The sequence below is a fragment of the Cervus elaphus genome, chromosome 29, assembly GCF_910594005.1.
Source record: "Cervus elaphus chromosome 29, mCerEla1.1, whole genome shotgun sequence".
NCBI classification, from domain to species: Eukaryota; Metazoa; Chordata; class Mammalia; order Artiodactyla; family Cervidae; genus Cervus; species Cervus elaphus.
This window is the reverse complement of record NC_057843.1, coordinates 44126843-44150051: the sequence shown is the minus strand read 5'-3', so window position 1 is coordinate 44150051 and position 23209 is coordinate 44126843. Positions and strand designations below refer to the sequence as shown.

General features: G+C 39.4%; 1 protein-coding gene across 4 annotated transcripts in view; it reads left to right on the top strand.

Annotated features, from left to right (window-relative positions):
• Positions 1-18242: 18242 nt before the first annotated feature.
• APBA1 (amyloid beta precursor protein binding family A member 1) overlaps positions 18243-23209 on the top strand; it is a 234487-nt gene continuing 229520 nt past the window's right edge. For 2 of the 4 annotated variants that reach the window (XM_043890988.1, XM_043890989.1), the window contains exon 1: positions 18243-18485. The gene's annotated coding sequence lies outside the window, so the exon portion shown is untranslated. The remainder of the gene's footprint in view (positions 18486-23209) is intronic. The other 2 variants (XM_043890992.1, XM_043890991.1) reach the window with 2 other exon arrangements.

Sequence of the window (23209 nt, the reverse complement as noted above, 5' to 3'; positions counted from 1 at the left end):
ATCCCTGGGAGGGGAAGATCCCTAGAGAAGGAAATGGCAACTCACTCCAGTACTCTTGCCTGGAAAATCCCACGGACGGAGGAGCCTGATAGGCTACAGTCCATGGGGTCGCAAAGAGTCAGACATGACTGAGCGACTTCACTTCACTTCTCCAGGCAAGAATACTGGAGTGAGTTGTCATGCCCTCCTCCAGGGGATCTTTCCAATCCAGGGATTGAACCCACATCTCTTATGACCTCCTGCATTGACAGGTGGCTTCTTTACCACTAGCGCCACCTGGGAAGCCCCAAACCAGACACACACACCTGAAAAAAACAAGACCAATATCCCTTATGAATATAGACACAAAAATCCTTTAAAAAAAAAAATAGAAGCAATCTAAATCCAGCAAAATATAGAAATGATTATATACCACAACCAAGCTAGCTCATGTGGAAAAGAATCCACCTGCAATGCGGGAGACCCCAGTTCCATTCATGGGTGGGGAAGATCCCCTGGAGAAGGGAAAGGCTACCCACTCTAGTATTCTGGCCTGGAGAATTTCATGGACTGTATAAGTCCATGGGGTCGCAAAGAGTCGGACATGACTGAGGGACTTTCACTCTCAAGCAGGATTTATCCTAAGAATGAAGGGCTTTTGTATGATCCAACATACAGAAATCAAAATGTTTTTCCTCAAATCTTTGTTATATTCTTTACTACCTTGAGAAATCTCCAGGAACAATGTTAGATTAGGACATTTATTTCCATGCCCTGGTTTATGAATCCACAGATAGGAATTTGTTCTAAGCCATCCACATTCACATAGCCTAGTCACATTGAAGAATCTACCCTCTGTTGATTAAGAGTCACTTAGACTTGTCTTACACAGAATGACACACTTTCAGAAGAAATAGCCCCTTCATAAATGGTTAAATTTTTCCAACAGGATAAAACAGGATTGCTGTTTAACATGTTTTTAATGAGTCTGTCATTTGGGGATTTACCTGAATGTAACAGATGAAAGAAAATCATTCTTTTATGTGCAGATACTATAACTATAATTTTATATCAAGCCGAGAGTGACTTTAAAAGACAACTGACACTGCTCCCTAATTATTGCCATAACAGAATTACTATAGATGAATTGTTCTGAAGCAAAGTTCATAATTATGGAACTCTTCTGCAGTACTCAACAAATTTAAAATAATAATCCCACACAGTTAACTTTTCAGGAACATAGAAGAACATGTTAGAAGAAGGCGATGGCACCCCACTCCAGTGCTCTTGCCTGGAAAATCCCATGGATGGAGGAGCCTGGTAGGCTGCAGTCCATGGGGTCATGAAGAGTTGGACACGACTAAGCGACTTCACTTTCACTTTTCACTTTCATGCATTGGAGAAGGAAATGGCAACCCACTCCAGTGTTCTTGCCTGGAGAATCCCAGGGACAGGGGAGCCTGGTGGGCTGCCATCTATGGGGTCGCACAGAGTCGGACACGACTGAAGTGACTTAGCAGCAGCATAGGTATGTTATACACATTTACCTTGAATAGTGCTCCTAGAAGTAACATAACTTTAAGAAGTTATTCTATTTTTTAAGTGATCTATGATTTTTAATATATGTTTCATGCCTAAAGCAGGCATCTGGTTTTACTGCCTTAAATATATTCTGACTAAAAATACCATACCCATGATATAATAAACAAAACCTGGCACCAAACGCCACCCTTTTATACCTATGTTAGAGGGGGTCCAAAGCTCTTTGTAAGGAAAAGCTTGACCCTGCCTCTGGGAACCCTCCCTTGCTCATTCCATCAGGCAGGGCATTTTATTTACAGCTCTAGAACTTTTTCAGCTCCTTTGTTTCCATAAGATAATATAGGTCTATCCTCAGTTGAATTATCTGTTATGGAAGACGTGTTTCTGTTTAGCTGGGAATATAAAATAAGTCTGGGAACTCATTAAGGAGTGCAAATTCATTGTTGCCCAACATTAATAAAATTCCAGCTGAGAAATACAGTATTAGTGGAGCATTTCAGAAGGCTACAAAGGTCCATGCACCTTTAAAACCTGTACTCCAAGATCAAGCTAGAAGGATATCAGAAAGCCAAGTACTCCTGGAGCAAGTGTGGTAGTAAAGAGCATATGTTTTGAGTTTGAACTTGGCTTTGTCACTTAATAAGCTGTGAGAACATGGGCAAGTCACTTAACCTCTCTCTGGTCTTGCCTATGTATCATTTCCCATTTTGAATTTTTACTGTCCTATTATTTCACATACTCTTAAAAGCAACCTTCAATTCACTAAGATAAAGTGGAGGAAATGATTTCTTATAGATAAACATATATAATTTAATTGACAATACATTATAATATAGAAGAGAAGCTTACATTTCTTAGGAACTTAAAGATTGTTTAATAATTTTAAATATATTAATATATAACTAAGTAGCCCAACTAAGGAAGAAAAAAAAACCTAGATCATTTTAATTGATGCTGAAAGGCACAAAATAAAATCAAGATTAACCATGTTTTTTTTTTAAATGCTCTTAATAACCCAGGACTTAAAGATTATTATTTTAATGTCTAAAAAACCTACCACCACAATATTGTAATTAGCCTCCAATTAAATTAATTAATTTTTTTTAAAAAGACAATGACAACATGCAGAGTTCATCCAGACACAGTCATTTCCCTTTCCTGATGGTGGTGGAGCCCACACATCGTTGGGACAGCAATTTAGCAAGACTCAGAGACCTTTAAAACTTTGACTTGACATCTCCATTTAAAATAATTTATTCTAATGATGAATGTGGTTAGGTATTCTAATGTATGCATGAAGCTATTTAAAGAAATGTTTTCCAGTTAAAATTTGTAAATAGTTTTAAATATTTAAAAGAAAAGATTATTTAGAAAGCTACGTGATAATTCCTAAGGAGTTGTCATGAATACTGATATCTGGGGACACTGATATTAAATAACATGGAAATGTACTAGCTGTATGTTTTTAAGTCGTAAAACAGGTTATAAACTATGTATACTACATCCTCACTTTTATAAAATGTATATTTGTTTATTTGCATTAACATGCTCAGAACAAGACCTGAAGAGTGAAATGCCTAAGTGTTAGTGATGGTTTTGCTGTTAATGGTTTCTTTTCATCTTTTTCTTCTTGCTTATTTGTACTTCCAATTTTTCTCCTAATGGACATGTATTATTTTCATAATAAAGAAATATTCTAAGGTTAAAAAAATAAGTTAATATAATTCACACCAAAAAAAAACATCTGTCTGAAACCAAAAGCCACGTAATTCTTCACAGAAACATATTCATTAAAATTAGAAACAAAATTCAGGTATATAACTTCTACCATTATTGTTTAATACTGAGTTGGAATTATGCCAGTGCAAACCATACATGGCACAGAAATGAGGTCTAAATTTTGGAAAAGAGGAAACATAATTATCATTACTTATGAATGTTATTATATACTAGAAGAACCATGATAAAAAATGAAATTTCTAGATTCAAAGCTCAATAAGGTGCTAGACATAAAATAAGTATGCAATTGGTTCTTTGTTATTGGAGGACATTTTTGCTATTTCTCAACACAGCAGCAGAAATCAGTTATCAAACATAATAAAATATGGAAAAAGATTCTATTCACCATGTATTCTAACAGACTAAGAAATATGAATGACCTATATGAAGAAACTCACAAAACTCCTGAAAGATATAAAAGAGAGATAACATTCTTTGATGGAGAAAACACATTTTGTAAATTTGTTTATCATATTTAATACATCTAACCAAATGCCAATAAAACTCACAATTTTCTTTATAAAATGACCATAAAGTTTGGAAAAATAAATATGACTATTCAATGGAAGAATAGCCATATCTAAAGCTATAGTAATTTAACACATATATAGATATAGGAGTAGGCAGACACACCTATAAAACAGGCTCTATTGTTGATGAGAATTTAATATGTGATCAATGGAGCATTGTAAACCAGTAAGAACAGGAAAAATTATTCAGTAAATTGCTTGGGAAACACTCATTAAATATTTTGGGAAAAATCAATTCAGATACTCATATTTTTAGATATACATAAAAACAAATGTAAAATAAGTCAAACTATTTAAAAGGTCTTGACAAAAATAGAAGTGAATATTGAATTTATCAAGTGGGGAAAATTATTTACTTTAGAAATGATTAAATAATTTGGATAAAGAACCCAGTAACAAACCCATATGCATATGGTCAATTAATCAAAGGAGTACAGTAAAAATATACAGTGGTGAAAAGACTGTCTCTTCAATAAGTGGTATTGGGAAAAATGGATAGCTACATATAAAAGAATAAAATTAGGACATTTTCTGATACCATATACAAAAATAAACTAAAAATGGATTAAAGACATAAGTGTAAAGACGAAAAATCCAGAAAACTCCTAGAAGAAAAACTAGGCAGTACACTCTTTGACATAAGTCTCAGCAATATTTTTTTGAACCTATCTCCTCAGGCAAGGGAAACAAAAGCAAAAATAAACATATGGGACTGAATTCAACTTAAAAGCTTTTGACAGCAAAGAAAACCATTAACAAAAAAGTAACCTACTAAATGGAAGAAGATATTTGTAAATGATATGTCTGATAAGGGGTTAATATCCAAAATATATAAAGAGCTCTACAACTCAGCATCAAAAGAAGCTTTTTAATGAGCAGGAAACCTGAGTAGACATTACCCCAAGAAGACATATGGATGACCAACAGACATGTGAAAAGATGTTCAACATTGCTAATCATAAAGGACAAGCAAATCAAAACCACAATGAAATATCACTTCATAATTGTCATAATGGATGTCATCAAAAAGACAACAAATAGTAAATGTTGGCAAAAATGTGGAGGAAAGGGAACTCGGTACACTGTTGGTAAGAATGTAAATTGGTACAGCCACTATGCAAAACAGTAGGGGCTTTCCTCAAAAACTTAAAAGTAGAACTACTATATGATCTAGCAAGTCCACCACTGGGAATATATCTGAAGAAAATGAAAACACTAATTTGAAAAGATACATGTACCCAGTGTTCATGGCAGCACTATTTATAATAACCAAGATATGGAAGTAGCCTAAGTGTCCATCAACAGAGGGATGGATAAAGATGTGGTACATATCTACAGTGGATTATTACTCAGCCATTAAAAAGAACAAAACTTTGCAACATGCAATAATGTGGATGGACCTGGAGGTTATTATGCTTACTGAAATAAGTCAGAGAAAAATACTCTATGTTTTTATCTGTATGTGTAATCTAAAAAATAAAACAAATGAATATAACAGAAACTGACAGAAACAAAGAACAAACTAGTGGTTACCAGTGGGGAGAGGGGAAGGGCAAGGCAGGGGAAGCGTATTAAGAGGTACAAACTACTAGATATAAATTAAATAAGATATAAGATTGTAATGTATAGCATAGGGAATATAGTCAATATTTTATCATAATATTAAATGAAGTATAATCTATAAAAATACCAAATTACTATATTGTACACCTAAAACGAATATTGTAAATTAACTATCTTTCAATTAGAAAAAGAATTGGCCAACCCCCCCCCAAAATACCCAGTAAATTCAAATTTTAAATATAAAATTAAAACAAAATCCTAACAGTGGAGTGATAAACAACGGAAAAGTAATACTTGCAAGAATGCCAAAAATGAATGTTGCTCTTTACACTCTATTTGCAACTTTTTTGTAAGCTTAGGGTTATTTTAAAAAATTATAAACACCCTTGATATAAGAATTCCTGCAATTTGATAAGAAAAACATGAAAAGCCCAGTAGATGAATGGGTGAAGAATATAAACTGATAGTACATCCACAAGCACACACACACTCACAAAAGACAAAGAGGCGGTTAACAGACAAAGCAGAAAAATAATGTCTTTGTAGCAAAGAAATGCAGATTAAAATAAGACTTCAATACCTATCAAATTAGCAAAGGTTTTTGGTTTTGTTTTCAGTAATAGCATCAGATGTTTGCAAGAGTATAATAAAAGGTGCATCCTCTCTCTTTACTGTTGGGAGTGTAAATAAGAATAATAAATTTAGTCATTTGTATAAAGAATCCTGACATCCTTGAATACAGATATCCCACTTCCAGGAATCACCCTAAAGAGAAATCGTGAACAAAAGAAAAAGCTTTATATATATAAATGTTCACTAAGAATTATTTATATTAATGAAAATTTGAAAAAAAAACCTTAAATGTCAAGCTGTATAGGGGATTATTAGATAAATAGTAAAATATCATATAGCCATATAAATGTTTACAAAAGAGCTTTTAAAATAATGTGACAAAATGTGCTAAGTGAAGAGAGTAAGATGGAGAATTGTTTATACAATATGATCACATACCTGTAAAAAAGAAGACGGGAAAAATGATTTTTAAAAGTAGGTACTAACTATAGTAGCTTTGAGTGGAGAAGCTGTAACGAATTTTGTTCTTTCAATTCTTGTATTTACTGCATTCTCTATGAGCAGAATATACTGGGTTTCTCTGGTGGATCAGATGGTAAAGAATCTGCCTGCCAATGCAGGAGATGCAGGAGACAAGGTTTTGATCCTTGGGTCGGGAAGATTCCCTGGAGAAAGGAAAGGCTGCCCACTCCAGTATTCTTGCCTGGAGAATCCCATGGTCGTAGGAGCCTGGTGGGCTACAGTCCATGGGTCACATTTTCTATGAGAAGAATATATTAGCTTATATTTTGTAATATATAATAGGACTCATAAACAATCACTGTTATGTCTGGGGCAGTAGGGAAATCTCACAGTATGTGCTTATTATAGATTTCCAGTTTTCTGAGTTTAATGAAATTCAATACAAACTTTTGAGCCAATGGCGATGGTTTTGCCAATTCCTTCTAGAACTATTAATAAAAGCCATCAGAAGTTGAGTATGTAAAACAAAGTTTGACTTGGTTGGTGCTTCAGTGCTATAAGACATCTGATGATTAGTTGTGGCTGAGGAGGAAAAAGCATCTTTTAGAAAAACTAAAACTCTATCAAAATTTCCTAATGGTAGTTTTTTGCTTGTTCGTTTGCTAAACTACTTGTTCTGAATGTAAGAATAATAAATCCTTGTTATAAACATTTCAAGTGTTATAGGTATTTATGATAGAATGACTAATTCTACTATAGTTTGGTGTATGTTACTCCAAATTTTTATGAATATCTAACACTTAAAAAATAATAATGGGATCATTCTAAACATACTGTTTTTCTACTTTGTTAACCATATATTGCAGACAATTTTCCTTGAAAGAATTCATGGGCCCCCTCCTTTGTTTTAATGATTTAAAATGTTCCATTTTTGGTATAATAGATTTAACCAGTTCCCATTTGAGAGTCATTTTGGTTACCAAATCTATTATAAACAATGCTACACTGAATATGTACATGTCTTTGTACACTTGTACAATGAAAAAATATCTGAATTGTGTGACTATTTTACAATAATTATCCATGACAAGTATTTCTGTGTCATAAATTCCCAGGAATGGAATTTTAGGGTCAAAGCTTATTAGCTAAGCAGGCATTTACAAATGTTTATACTCATATTATACAGTAATACTGTATAATGAAAATACCTGTTTTCTTACATTTTTAATAATGTAGTTTATTATCAAGTTTTGTTTTAGCCCTAATAGGTGTAAAATATTATCATCTTTTGTATTTCTTTAATTATTACAGAAGTTGAACACCTTTTCATCAATCTGTTGGTCACTTGTTTTTCTTCTAGGAATTGGCCATTATTGTCCTTTGTATTTCTATTTGTTTATCTTTTCTTATAGAACTGTGAAAGCTGATTTTAGATCAGGCAAAGTAGCCCTTCATTATGTTATTTTCATAATTTTCTAAGGTTTTCTTTTGATGCTTTGTTTTCAATTTTTGGTGCAGAAATTCTTTAATTTTAATGTAGTTATATTTATTGGAATGTTCTAATTCTGGGTTTGTGACATGCTTAGAAAGGTCCTTTCCACTCCAAGATGGTAAACAATATCCACTGTGTTTTCTTCAAGTATTTTAATCTTTTCATGTTTATTTTTTAAATATGTAGAATTTATTTTGCTATGGGGCTTCCCTGGTGGCTCAGATGGTAAAGCGTCTGCCTGCAATGTGGGAGACCTGGGTTCGATCCCTGGGTCGGGAAGATCCCCTGGAGAAGGAAACGGCAACCCACTCCAGTACTCTTGCCTGGAGAATCCCATGGACGGAGGAGCCTGAGAGGCTACAGTCCATGGGGTAGCAAAGAGTCAGACACGACTGAGTGAACCCACTTTCACTTTTTTTTATATAAAGAGTGGGATAAGGACTTCCCTGGTGGTCCAATGGTTAAGACTCCACACTTCTACTGCAAGGGAATGCCTTTGGATCCCTGGTCCAGAAACTATGATCCTACAGGCCAAGTGGTGCAAACAGTAGGATGGAGATGCAGTTTATTTTGTCACAAATGGCTAGTCAGCTGGCCTAATAACAGTTATTAAATAATCCATCTTTCTGCACTAACTTGAAATGCCACATTTATGATGTAGACCTTGTGTATCTCTGGGATCCATTTACCTTTGCTCCTGAGCCATAAAGGGGCAATTTATCTTTGAGTAAACACACTTTTAATAGAAAAAATACTATTGTTCTGGAGTTGAACCTCTTTAGACTGTATAGAAAATTTTCTTACTAATTTATCTTTCAAGATAAATCATCAGTCTTGGGCAATATGGTCAACATGGCTAAAAAGGTCAAATTTGGTATGATGCCCAAGTCACCTTGGGCCTCATCCACAGTTTCTTACCCTTACTTTGTCAAGTAAGGATCAGTACCGTTTATTTCTTATGTCTATAAACAGACAGTTCACTGTGGCTAAATAATAGAACCACAAATTGAAAGAACTGTATATAGTAAAGGTTGGTGATGTAAATTTAAGCTATGGAACTTGAGTATGACCATTGGGGCTGTTTATATTCATATGCATAGGTGAGAAACTAAGAATCCCCTTTTCCAGCTATTGTACCTAACGCTGTGTGGATTTACACTGACCACATAAAAACAGATACAGTATTTCAGTTTAAGGGAACACTTCTGAATGGGTAGAGTTCACAAAGAATCAATGATAGAGATTTGCCACAGTCCTGCCATAGTGTGTCTCCTTTTGTTTCTTCAGGTCCCATAACATGAAGGAAAGGAATGACCCTGGGACCCCCCATCTTAGTACCTCAGACTGAATGCCATGTTATGCCTCTCAATTCCATTGTGTGGGTTTTGTGCAGTGATTGACTCCTCCTATGTAGCACCTATCTCTATGGCCAACTTACCTATTAGAGCAGGTACAATGCCTAAGGCCCATATTTTAAGGAACCCATAAAGATGTCTTAATTTCTTTTAAAATCAGAGTTGAAAAAGAACTTTTAAGTCCAAGAAAATGTTTTGTTATATAATATTAATATATTCATCTTTGTAAAAATATAGTTATAAAATGTATCCTTTACTATTTTTTATGAAGGAAGGGGCCAGCAAAAGTCATAATATAGCCTTGTCTGTCTCTTAAAAGATGTCCTGCAAAGGGAATACCAAATATTTTAGATCTTTCATCTCTACTCTCCTGGAAATTCACAATTAAAGGCTTGTAGAAGTCCTGCAATAAATTAAAAAACAAAGCAACAACAAACTGTAAATTTTACTTTACTCTAGGTTCTTCAGATTTATGTGATCCTGGAACTTTTTTACTCCCACATAATAACTACTATTTTCACTTCCACTGTGTAATTGTAAGGGATTTGATTTAGGTCATCCCTGAATGGTCTAGTGGTTTTCCCTACTTTCTTCAATTTAAGTCTGAATTTGGCAATAAGGAGTTCATGATCTGAGCCACAGTCAGCTCCCTTGTTTTTGCTGACTGTATAGAGCTTCTCAATCTTTGGCTGCAAAGAATATAATCAATCTGATTTTTGCATTGACCATCTGGTGATGTCCATGTGTAGAGTTTTCTCTTGTGTAGTCATGTATAGATGTGAGAGTTGGACCATAAAGAAAGCTGAGTGCTGAAGAATTGATGCTTTTGAACTGTGGTGTTGTAGAACACTCTTGAGAGTCCCTTGGACTGCAAGGATATCCAACCAGTCCATCCTAAAGGAAATCAGTCCTGAATATTCATTGGAAGGACTGATACTGAAGCTGAAACTCCAGTACTTTGTCCACCTGATGCAAAAAACTGACTCATTTGAAAATACCCTGATGCCGGGAAGGACTGAAGGCAGAAGGAGAAGGGGATGACAGAGGATGAGATGGTTGGATGGCATCACCGATTCAATGGACATGAGCTTGAGTAAACTCTGGGAGTTGCTGATGGACAGGGAGGCCTGGCATGCTGCAGTCCATGGGGTTGCAAAGAGTTGGACACGATTGAGCAACTGAACTGAACTGAACTGAATAACTACCATCTTCCCGCAGAACTAGTGATCCATAGAAGAATTTGGGAAATACTTAACTTTCTATTACATTAAGATTCAACATTGATCAAGAGTCTGTAGATGAAATCTCTCAACTGTATATATGTATATGTATCAGACACCTAAAGGATTACTCTATATTCTATACAAACAGAATTAAAATGTATACCTGATTCTCTTTGAGACCATGCTAGCAACACAGCCTACCTATTCACTTGGCAAGAGAATTTTATTGTTGCATGTTTTAGATTTATGCTACACAGCTCACTGAGACCCATTTCAGTTTTCTTGATAGGCTTGCAGTAGCGTGAGGATGAAAATAATTCCCAAATGGCAAGGAAGGGTGAAAAGCTGCTTTCCTAAATTCCAGAACATGTTATTCCTTAACCCATCAGACCTTATTAAGAGTGACTTAAAATCTGTCAGCCCTCAAAAGGTTTCTCCAGTAACAGATTTCTTGGTTCCATCTCAGTTCCTGCAGTTCCCATAACCACAGCCTATTCAATTTAGCAGTGCTCAGCTGCATGAATGCTGAAATTAAAATGTGCTTTCAAAATTCAATCCACAGCAAAACTGACCTAACTTAGAAGCATCTCCACAGTTAGATTTAATAAAAAGATATGAGATTGAGATGGAAGGCAGAGAAAGGATAAATTTCTCTGAGAAATAAAAGTAGAAAGTGGTTGTTGTTTTTTTTTAATGTCCTTTTTTAAGAGTCAGTTTTCTGTTTGACAGAAAAAGTCAGAGACTTTAAGTCCTTTTTTTCAGCTTTCAGAAGGTTTGTTCATTAGGAAGATGATCTCAATTATTTTTCTGGAAGCAGACACATTGGTCGGCCCATAGGTGCTTTAAAAATAGATGTATTTCTCATCTTGGAGAAACCCACAAGGCTTCTGGTTTATTATAGTATTTTTTTAAATTAGGAAACAAAATTTCTTTTAAGGAAAAAAAGTCCTGCTCATTTAATGACAGACCTGACTTCTAGAGAATTTATTTAATTCACTAAACACATAGTATTTAGCGAAACAAAGTGATAGTAACAACAAAAAAAATTTGCCAGGTTCTCCTTTGCACCTCTTTTTATCACAGCCAGTACATCTGTCTGCCTTTTTTAAGGTACAAAAGTCCTCAAGGGTAGAGAGATTGTGGTATTTGACTTGGTCTCACAATTGCCTACCACAGTGACTAGCATATGCAGATTGAGGAATGAAAATGCAGTATTTAGTGACTTTTTGATAGTATAACCTACTGAAAATTGTCAGTAGGGCCATAATTGTTAGTTATAGTGTTATTTGTTGTTTAGTCGCTCAGTTATGTCTGACTATTTTGTCACTCCATGGACTGTAGCCTGTCAGGCTCCTCTGTCCATGAGATTTTCTGGGCAAGATTACTGGAGCGGGTTGCCATTTCCTCCTCCAGGGGATGCTCCTGACCCAGGGATAGAACCCGTATCTCCTGCATCTCCTACACTGCAGGCAGATTCTTTACTGCTGAGCCACCAGGGAAGCCCTTATATTGTTAACCACTCATCCTGAATATGAGGGGTAGGAGAGAGTGGGAGGGAGAGAGAAGGGGAGAAAACATTACCCCTCTTGGCTGGCAAAGGGCATGAAATTCTGATAAAACTGCTGACCCTGGTTTTGTCTACTATTAAAGCCTTACCTGAACTCTTTATTTTTGAGTCAATAGAGAGACCTACAGCCACATTTTTAGTAACCTTATTTTTTCAAATTGTTAAGGCCATGTGAATTCTAATAAAAATAGTAACGAAGGAAAAGGAAATTATTTTAAAGGCAAATCACTTCAATAGTATTCTTGAACAACCCAACTGTAGTCACTGGAATGAGAGTGAATAAAGCAACCAGCCAACAAATATTTGATGAGTACTTTCTAGATACTTTATTAATATGCTAGGTGTTTGGTAGAAGGAACACAAAGGGAATATAACTGACATTTAGTCACTAATCTTTAAGTGTTCAGGAACTAATCTGGGGAGGTGATACATCAAACCCAGAACAAAATACCTAACAGAAAATAGGACTAGAACAGTGATTTTTAAATTACACTTTCATGTGTCGGTGTTATTGTAAAAGCAGTACTGAGGGGATCTCCTGCCTGAAATGAATAATGGTTGCCTATTTCTTAAACTGATGAAAGAACTGGTTATCAGAATTTTCTCAATCTTATTATTAAAATTAGTGAAGTGGCAAAAAGATATAAATCTGTAGCAAACACATATTAAGAGAAAATTTTTCTGAAATTGCTGAGCGCTTAATTTCCCAACTTCTTATTTTTAAATAAATACACTCCTGGTTGCATTGTTATATTTTATCTAGAACACATGGTCATATTTTCTTCCAGTAAAATTGTTCCCAGTGTGTATGATGAATTAAATATATCAATATTTTATGCTGCTCCAACCAGATGATCATAATATTCAGCTGTCTTACTACTGAAATAACATGGGAAACAACCAAGTGCATAAGCAGATGTTAAACAGAATGAGCAAACAATTTGATCAATTTTTGTCTACTTTTATCCTGACATTTCAGAGATGCTGTAAGGCTCCCAGTGCTTCAAACAAATGCTCAGACAGCAAGGTACATCAATGATAGCAACACAGTCTGAAAACATTTTCTTCAAGTATGTGGTATTTGAAATAAGCCTGAAGGATAAATCAAATTTGGAAAAATGCTTTAGAAATGCAAAGTGACCCAACAGTTATTTTGGGACATCACTAGGCATCTGGTGGTAATGTTAAATTTTACAACCACATTTTTAGTAACCTTATTTTTTCAAATTGTTAAGGTCATGTGTACAGTGTAAAATTTTTTTAAACTACTACAACATAGAAAGAGGAAAAGAACAGTACTACTCAAGAGGACTACTGCCAACATTTTGATGTACCTTTTTTTTTTCTATGTGGTTTTTAAAAGTTATGATCAACTCTCTACCCAATATGGTATCCCAATTTTTAAAAACTATGATGAGAACATAAGCTTGTATTTCTTCCATATTATTAAAAAAATCTATGGACATAACATTTTTAATGGCTGCATTATATAACACTGTAAAGACATATTCACCTATGTACTAATTCCCTTATTATTATACAGTTGGGGTAAATTTTCTTATTTTTCTCTAGTATAAGCCTGAGATGAACAAGATAGTTGTTTTCCTTTGCTTCTGTCCATTTCCCCCTCTTTGTAGTAGTATTTAGATCTTTTTCTATCATTAACCACGTGGTTTGGGGAGAACTGACCCAGCTACAGGGGTGGGGGCCTTGCTGCTAGCCATGGAGGTTGATTCAGGAATGGGCACATAACCATTTAAACAAGATAATATGATCCCATGACACTCCTCATTCAGAAACTTCATTTTCAGTGGTAGACTTACTATGTGTGGAACCAGAATATCTTCCAGTGCGTCAGATACACATAGCTACAGTACAAAATTCTGGTAGGAACCATTAAAAGGCACAGTGAATGTGACTCAAAGAAGAGAGAGAGAGGGAACCTGACCTATTTGAGGAATAGAAAAGACAAGGATCTGGCTGAAACCAGAACAGAATGTATATCTAGAGGAAAAGCTGGTGAAATAAGAATCAACATGTAAAAGATTCATGGAAGTTTAGGAGATACACATTTCATAATTGTTTATTTTGTCCATATACTTAAAATTCTGTGACAAAAGTAACTATACAGTAGATTGGAAAGGTTGCTAGATCATCAAATGCTAACAAAGCTGAAATCCTCAAGAAAAACCTCACTACCTGAAGGTTGCTGATTATTTGTTCTACACACAGATTCAGCTCATAAGACTTAAACTCAAGGCCTGAGATAAAATGCAGTTGATAAGGACTTGAAATCCAGGAAAACAATCTACCATTACCAAAGTAAATGTTGCTTGAGCCTTGCAAGAAAAGCTATGACAAACCTAGACAGCATATTAGACAGCAGAGACATCACTTTGCCGACAAAGATCCGTATAATGAAAGCTATGGTTTTTCCAGTAGTCATATATGGATGTGAGAGCTGGACCATAAAGAAGCCTGAGAGCTGAAGAATTGATGCTTTCAAATTGTAGTGCTAGATAAGACTCTTGAGAGTCCCTGGGACTACAAGGAGATCAAACCAGTCAATCCTAAAGGAAATCAACCCTGATATTCATTGAAAGGACTGATGCTGAAGCTGAAGCTCCAATACTTTGGCCACCTAATGGGAAGAGCCAACTCAATGTAAAAGAACTGATACTGTGAAAGGGCAGGAGAAAAGGGGGCAGCAGAGAATGAGATGGTTGGATGGCATCACCAACTCAATGGACATGAGTTTGAGCAAACTCTGGGAGATAGTGAAGGACAGGGAAGCCTGGTGTGCTGCAGCCCATGGGGTCACAAAGAGTCGGACAGGACTTAGCGAGTGAACAACAATAAATTATCCAAAGAGACATGTCCAGTTTGGGCTGTCCAGAATCATAACAGAGGATGAAAGACATGGTCACACTCTTTTAAAATGTGAATGAATTTAGTGAATCCTAGAATCTTCAGGTCTTTGCTGACAAAAAGAAACCTAAATGAGTAACAGTTCATGGATCCCTGCCCTCTTACCAGTGACAAACAGTGTCTGTGCCACTAAGATATACTTGTAAGTACAGAGCAGGGTGATGGAGTTTGTGAACATGGAGATCACACTAAAGAAAATTATGAAATTATAAGCCAGTGGGAGACAAACTTGGTTTGCTTATAAAAGGAGGCTCAAGACTGGCATGCGCAAAGACTTCATATCCACATGCAATCCTGGACAAGGCCTAATTTAAACCCAAATCATTTGGCACAGTGTCTATAGTATTGTACCTGCTACAATGGCTGGCAGGGTGCCAGTGTTTTCTATACTGGCTTCTGAAACCTTGAAGTGCAGTTCTGACCCTTGTTAAAATTAGGTGGGTACAAATATTTTAAATGGCTTACAAGAATACCTATAATAAAATAGAAAATACCAATTAAAGCAGGCACAGGAAAACTATAGATAGGACAGAAAAACAAGACCAAAGGAAGAGCTATGACATAGATAAGAATGCCATATGAATTTACACATTTCCTACAATGACCTGCAAATTAGGCTTGAGTTTCCTGTCAGCCAAGGCACAAAGAGTAACTTGAGCACTTCAGACAACGTTTGTGCTCACTGAAAGAAAACAGGCATCTCTTTTTTTTGTGGAAGGGTCAGGGGAGGAGAAGGGAGGGAGTTTCCAAGATGTGACTATTTGGTAAGTGGTTAGTTTGGAGGTCTCTAAGCTGCCATATATGGCACTTAATACTTTACAGAGTCATTTCACACACATTCTTTAATCTGCACAGAAATCCTGTGATGCAAGATTGAGGAAAAGATATTACATTATTAAAGCAATAATGTATCTCTTATTCATGCATCAAGGAACTTTGCCTCAATGTAAGCACAACAGAAAAGTAAAGTATAACAAACCAAATGACACCAAGTGTATGCACAGAAAAAGCCTCTGAACCTGAAATTCTAACAAGATTAGTTCATTTCTTTCCTAAAACACAGCAGATTAAAAGTAACAAAGTAGGCACTACTACAGAAAGACTGCAAAACTAGTATGATTGGAAGCAGAGGCAATAACTAAAAACAAACAGAAGAACAGTCTGTGTAAAAACTGAAAACCCTAAATACTTACCAAATACACAGGCATGGATGTTTCAACCCTCCATGAAACACTTCTTCACATAGTTCCCTCACCCATTTTTAAGGAACTAAAATGTGATCATGATCACTCACTCCCAACTCTTACAGTCTTGTAGTGACCTTCCAAGGCACACAGAATAAAATCCTTATTCAAAAAGTCCCCCAAGGTTCTGGCTGCAACTGCCCATCCCTCATTCCTTCTCACTTCAGGCACACCTGGGTGGGCTTCTGCACATTTCCTTCTGTCTACCTGGAAGTGCCTCTCCTGGGCAACCTGAAAGGTCATTTCCCTGTAGAGCCTTACCCAATCTTATAGTTCACATTAGGTTTCCTTGTAAACCTTTGCATTTGAGAACAAATCACAGTTGCACTTAACTCATCTGATTGTTTTAAAACCTGTTTCCTCCATTGTTCTGTGAGCTCTGGGAGAACAAGGACCTTGTCTGGCATAAATATCCAATAGTTGCTGGGGCAAAAAATGAATATGTAAGAGTACAGGATGAAGAGATATATCTTCCTAGTATGTGCTGTGCGGTGCTTCAGTTTTATCAGACTCTGCAACCCTATGCGCTGCAGCCTCCCTGGTTCCTCTGTCCATAGGATTCTCCAGGCAAGAATACTGGAGTGGGTTGCCATGCCCTTCTTCCGGGGATCTTCCCAACCGAGGGATCGAACCCAGGTCTCCTGCACTACAGGCAGATTCTTCACTACTTAACCACCAGGGAAGCCCCCTTCCTAGTACATAGTATTTCAATTTTTCTAAAAGATCTTTTTTCTTTTAGGGGGGGGAGAGAAGCTATTTTTTAATTTTATTAAAGCGAAAAAGAGATTTATGGAATAGAATGGAAACATGTGAATTTTAAAGCTAAAACACAAGACTTTGATAATGCGTTTCTGGAGGCATTCGGCTTAAAATAATATGGAAACACAGTGTGATAAAAGAACCCTTTCCCAAGAAATCTGGATAACCAAAGCTTATCTTCATTTTACCAGATAAGAACATATGTATGAAGATGGCCTTGCAAAACTATAAGGCTTTGTGCAAATATCATCTCTTATTATTACTGAGTATTCTGTGAAGAAAGGAAATGATTTCACTCATATTACACTGCCAATTACAGGGGAGGCCGGCGCCAGAAGCCAGGTCTCCTGAGGCCTGTCCATCCCACGGCTTTACATTAATGCACAGCACCTGCCACCTGGTCCCTGCTGCCAAGGTCCCCGCCTTACTCCTCCCCAGGCACATCTGGGGCTGATGCCCTAAGCCAGGCTCAACTACACTCCCGGCATCATCATCCAGAGGCTTTCTTCTCTTCCCGCAGGACTGGGCAGTTCCCCTCAAGGGCTGCACACGCGGTCAGCGCCGCTCCGGCCCGAACCCGAGTGGCTCACTCCCAAGCGGAGAAAACGCAGGCCTGCAGCCCGCTCCAGACATACCGGCAACCCTCTTTCCATGGGGGGCCGTGTGTGCCTGCCAGGCAGTGCAGTACAGGCGTCATTTTAGGGGCCGGGGGAGCAGGAAAGCTCCGCAGTAACTCAGTTAAGGGAACACCCCTCAGGAGCCGACGCGGCGGCCGGGATTCGAGGTCTGGCAGCGCGGCCTGTTTCTGCGCGCAGACGTTGGCCGCAGCTGCTGCTGCTGAGGAACCGGGGACCCTCTGGGCTTCCACCGAAGAGGGTGGAGATCCCTGTCAGTCTCCTCGAGGAGACAGCCGCATTGCCCACTCCGTGCGGCGACCCGAGAGCCGGAGGGATGTCCCGGGAGCTCCGACGGAGCCCGCGCACGCCAGGACGCGCCTGCCCGAGCTGAGGCGCGACAGGCAGCGAAAGGCTGTAGAGCCCCTCACGCCCACCAGCCCTTCGGCTGCGGCGCTTCAGAGGCTGCGCGTGGAAGACGCCGCCCGGCTGCTTCGTGCTCGCGCGCCGCGCGTGCGCGCGGGTGGGCGTGGGAGGCAAGGGCGCTCCGAGCTCGCGGCGTGCGCGCGCGCTCCCCCCAGCGGCGCCCTCCCTCGCCCGCCTGCCGGCTCGGCCCCGGCGCGCGTCACGAGGGGCGGGCGGGAGGGTGGGGAGAAGGGGGTGGGGCCGCAGGACCGGAGGGGCCTGAGCGGCTGCTGCGAAGCCCCAGCCGGAGCTGGGCGAGGGCGGCTGCGGTCGCGGCGGCGGCGGCGGGAGAAGATGGTGGCGCTGGAGGTAGGAGCGGCTGGAGAGGAGCTTTATTCCCAGACTTGGCACCAACGCTGTCGTTAGCGCCGCCTGCTCCTGCGGGCCCGCGGACCCAGCTGTCAGGCAAGGTACCACCTCCACGGAGGGTTGGGTGAATGGGGGGTCCCCGGCGCTGATGCTGCCCCGGACGGGGCCCCCGTCCTCGCCGAAGGGCGCCCCCGGGTGCCTGCAAGGAACAATAGTGCGGATGAGAGGGGACAGCCGGCGACATCCAGGGAAGCAATGCCTAGAGCCATCGAGCTAACGGGGCGGGGGAAGGGGGCGTTGAGGATACGGACGCCTGGTGTCCTGTGCGCGCTGACATGCTGTGCTTTTGGGGCAGCGGTGAGTCTGATGACAGTCATGGCAGGAGTGTGTGTGTGTGTCTGTGTGTGTGTGTAAAAGGTAGAGTCGAAGGGATGGGGGTGGCGGACCGAAGGTGTTGCGGGATGACATTTCCAGGAATCCCCGCTAGGATCCCTCAGCTCTCGGCTGACTCTCCGGGAGAAAGAGCGTGGTGATGACAACGGTGAAGTGAGCAGGATGCACTTGGTGTGTGAGTGTGGAGGGAGGCAGGGGCGTGGGTGCGGATTTGTAAAATCCCATGTGTGTGAATCTATGTGTGTATGTGTGTGTGTGTACTCGTGTGACTGCAAACTGCTCTCCAGACCCAGAGATCTGCGGGTGCCCTGACTTGCTGTCACCCGCTGACTGTGGGACAGTGTTATTTCTTCCCTGAAACTCTGTTCACAGTCTCTGTTCTGCTCCCGCCTGGGGATGGCCGGCTGTAGGGGTTCTCACTTCCCCTTCGTGTCCCCTCGTTTCCCCCTTTTTTTCACATGTCGTTTGAGATGGGGATGTGGAAGTGTGCTTTGGGCACATGGCAGGGAAACAGTATAATGGTTACCGTTCCTGGGCTTGCTGGCATTCAGGTTTTGAAGGGAGCTTCCGTCCTGTGACACTTCTCGGTTCCTCAGCTCCTAGTCTGTAAGGGTCCGAGATGCCCTGACTCTGCAATTTCTATTGTTTTTCTCTTGTCTGACCTGAAGAAGGGTCTTTAATGGCCACATCCTTCTCTGTGTGCCCGCAACTTTGAATGTCAACTATACCTTCTCTGTCCACATTTAAACACTGGAAATCTTATGGTTGAAGAATATTGTCTTTATGTTGGATCTTGTAGAATGAACTCTGAAGGTGTGTATGAGAGATGAAGGGGTAGTATTTTAAAAGAAAAAAAAAAATCATTGAGAAACTGGTCTCCCACCCACCCTTTGGTCAGCAATCACAAGCAGGGCGTTTTCCTTAGGAAAAGGGATACTTTATTTCTAATGCTAGTGGCATCCACTCTTCCAGCTTTCACAATGGCTAGGTGGTACCATGTATTACTGGGGAACTGAAATCCTCCAAGGTTCATAGTGATGGGGTCCCAGGTTAGTGAGTCTGCTTTCCTAGCCAATGTAGCCTGCAAGTAGAAAATTTGGAAAATGTCAGGCTGGCAATAAGTCACCCAGTGGGAGCCAGGACATGGAATTGCATCCAGGGTCTATAGCTGTTTAATTGTCTCTGCGTGATAAAGATCCACTTATGTGGGGTTGGGTAGAGAGAGACAGGAAGGGAGATATTGTATTCATATGTGCATCCACTGCAGTTTGACTCCCCAGCTCCTGTTTTTCTCCTGCAGTATTTATAAGAATGATGCATCTTTACACTTTATATCTTGATACTTCTTTATTAAAATGTTGTGGAACTAGATTAACCTGCTTAGAACATATTTGAATCATAACACCTTAAATTCTACTGCATTGCTGTCAGAATCCAAACTGGCTGCCCCGGTTCTCTTGAAAAGCCTATAGCAGTCATAGCTACACAAGTAGGTATACAACATGTTGGCATCAAATGTTTCTTTCTCTTTTAAAAAATTTTTGTTTTGTTTTGCAGAGGTTGCATTGAAAATAATAGAACCAGGGCTGTCCACATATGCTTTTTGTCTTCCCATTTGTCTTCTCTTAATTAATGATGATCTGTAGACCAGGTTTTCTTGGAGCTGTGAACATTAAAATAAATTTCCTCATGTCCTTCAAGTCAAGCCTTCTAAAATTTTAATGTGAGGTTGTTGGATTGCATCCAAAGTTTTACGATAGATTTATAAAAATGAATTTGGAATCTTAGTTCTTAACTCTCTTATTAGTTCTGCCAATTTCTTTCTGAGAAAAGTACTTTGGAACGTAAAAGGCATTCTGAGAGGTTTTTGCTATTTTTTTTAAAGAAAAGTTTATAGTGCAAGTAAAATCCAGAGATATAAATGTCTTACCATAAAGTTTAAGAATATTAGGAATTATCAAGGTAAATAAACTGTTTAGAAAAAGAATAATTATACAACAGCACAATTGATGACTCAGGAATAAGTGATTTCCTTTCTAACCTGTGATAATTTTTAAAATTCAATGCCTGGCTTTCTAAAGATTGCACTATTAAGGTTAATGATACAGCTTGAATCCTGTAATTCAGTCTGTAAACAGTTGTACCTTTTGCTGTAGCCTGAAGCAAGTCATTTGTTTTGCATGGATGCATTTTCTTTCTTAAAGGAGCATTAATTCTGTTCTTTTCCACTATTGGGTCTCTTAAAGAAGTTTGCTTTTTAGAAGATTTGGGAATAAAAGACATCTGAAAATTGACCAGTGGGGCCAAAAGGAATAAACTGTGGTACTGTGGGCGAGGTTGGACTTACATCCTATAAAGAAAAAGTAATAGTTGTTAAAATTGAGAGACTTTCAAGCACTAAAATCCACAGTTAACCCTTTAGGTTACAATAATTAATTTACAAATATTTGTTAGTTGCCTACAACATCTTAGGCAGTGTATACCTTTGGATAGAGTTTGGGAAATGTTATGACGGCTGGAGATTTGAAAAATAAGGAGACCTAGATCCTACCCAGAGGAAGTTCATGGCCAGGAAGGAGAGACAGGTCATGCATGTAAGAATGGTGGAAAGTGGCGAAGTGCTGAAAAAGCTATATGCCTGTAGAGCTATAGGAGTTCACATGATACAACAGTGACTTCAGAAGGAAGGATCAAGAAAGATTTGGAAGAATGAGCTTTTGAGCTGAGATTTACGTAGGTGGGTTTTGGGCTGGCAGGGAAGCAAGGGCATATTTGGGGGAGGAACAGCATAGCAAAGGCCTGGTGGTGGGAAGTGTGTGCCCATTCAGGGAACAGAATGAAAGTGAAGTCGCTCAGTCATGTTCGACTCTGCGATCCCATGGACTGTAGCCTACCAGGCTCCTCCAAATGGTGTGCTTAAAATTCTTTCTCAATTAAACTGGGGGGAACAAAAGAATGGCAGGTGCTGGAGCATAGGAGATGCCCAGAGATGAAGTGAGAGATAAGATAGAGACAGTCATTCAAGGTTGTGGAGCAACTTCTATGTGGATTTATTCAGTTACTGCCAGGGAGCCTTGGAAGGTTTTTGAGGAGGAAGGTTGACAGAACTATAACTGAGCTTCACAGTGACAATCTGGAATTGTGTTGGATGTAATGAAATGAGGAAAGAACGGCAGTAGGGAGACAAGATAAGCTCTGTTGTTAAATTAAGGGTCAGAGGAAATGAGAGAGTGGGAGTGAAGGGAGAGAGCAAACTCAAGAGACAGGCTACAAGAATAATCTGAACACTGACCAGGGAGATCAAAGGTCATTGTCAGGCTCAGCTGTGAGAATGATTGGGTCATTGTCAAGAAAGCTTCAGAGGAGGATGAGGAAACTTCTTTGTAAAGAAGTTTCATTTTGAGCCTGACAGGTTTGTCCAAATGAAGGGACTCCAGTACAGGTATAGGTTTTGGAGAGAGGTTAGCGCAACAAAGAGAGATTTGTAAGTCATTTATTTAGGAGCAGTTTTAATGTCTCAGGGGAGCTTCCCTGGTGGCTCAGAGGTTACAATGTCTGTCTGCAATGCGGGAGACCCGGGTTCGATCCCTGGTCGGGAAGATCCCCTGGAGAAGGAGCTGGCAACCCACTCCAGTATTCTTGCCTGGAGAATCCCATGGACAGAGGAGCCTGCTGGGCTACAGTCCACAGGGTCGGGCATGACTGAGAGACTTCACTCACTCACTTATGTCTCAGGAATGAATGACCAGTAGTGGAGCAAGAAGAGGCAAAGGCTAAGGGTAGGCTCCTCAAAGGACATCTGGGTCGGAGGGGAAAAGAGAAAAAAGAGGTTATGAGCATCAAAGAAGGGGCTGTTGGAGGAATGCGGTGGCAGTAGTGTGGTGTCATGGAGGCTGGGGAAGGTGAGGGAGTACCACCCTTCCTCCATCACGCCCCAAGGGGCTGGAGGTGCAGGGAAGGAAGAGCTGTTGGGTTTGACTTGGCTTTCCTTGATGATCCTGAGGCAGGTGGAAGTGCATCCAGGCTGTGAGGGATTGAATATGGAGGAGGGTGATGCATATGTAAAGCAGCAAGGACAGACTTCCTTTTTAATAAGTAGGATGAAGGAGGGAGAGAGAGAGTTTGCTACATCAGAGGTAGGGCATGGTATAGGGAAAGTAATGTCTTAGTATAGGGACACCTGAACCTACTTTATAAGTGGAGGAGAAGAAACCAGTGAAGGATAGAGAGAGATCGAAAATGTAAGGGAGAGGCTAAACTGATGGGAAAATAATCTTTAAGATAGGACTCTTCAAGGGAAGGGCTCTTTTGAGGCAGAAGCATGGGAAGTTTGAGAGGAAAAGAAAGGAATTTGGCCATGGTCTTCTAAGTCAAGTCAGAGAGAGCTGGGCAGGGTTGAAGCCATGGGTAGAATAATAGACTTGGACCAAGT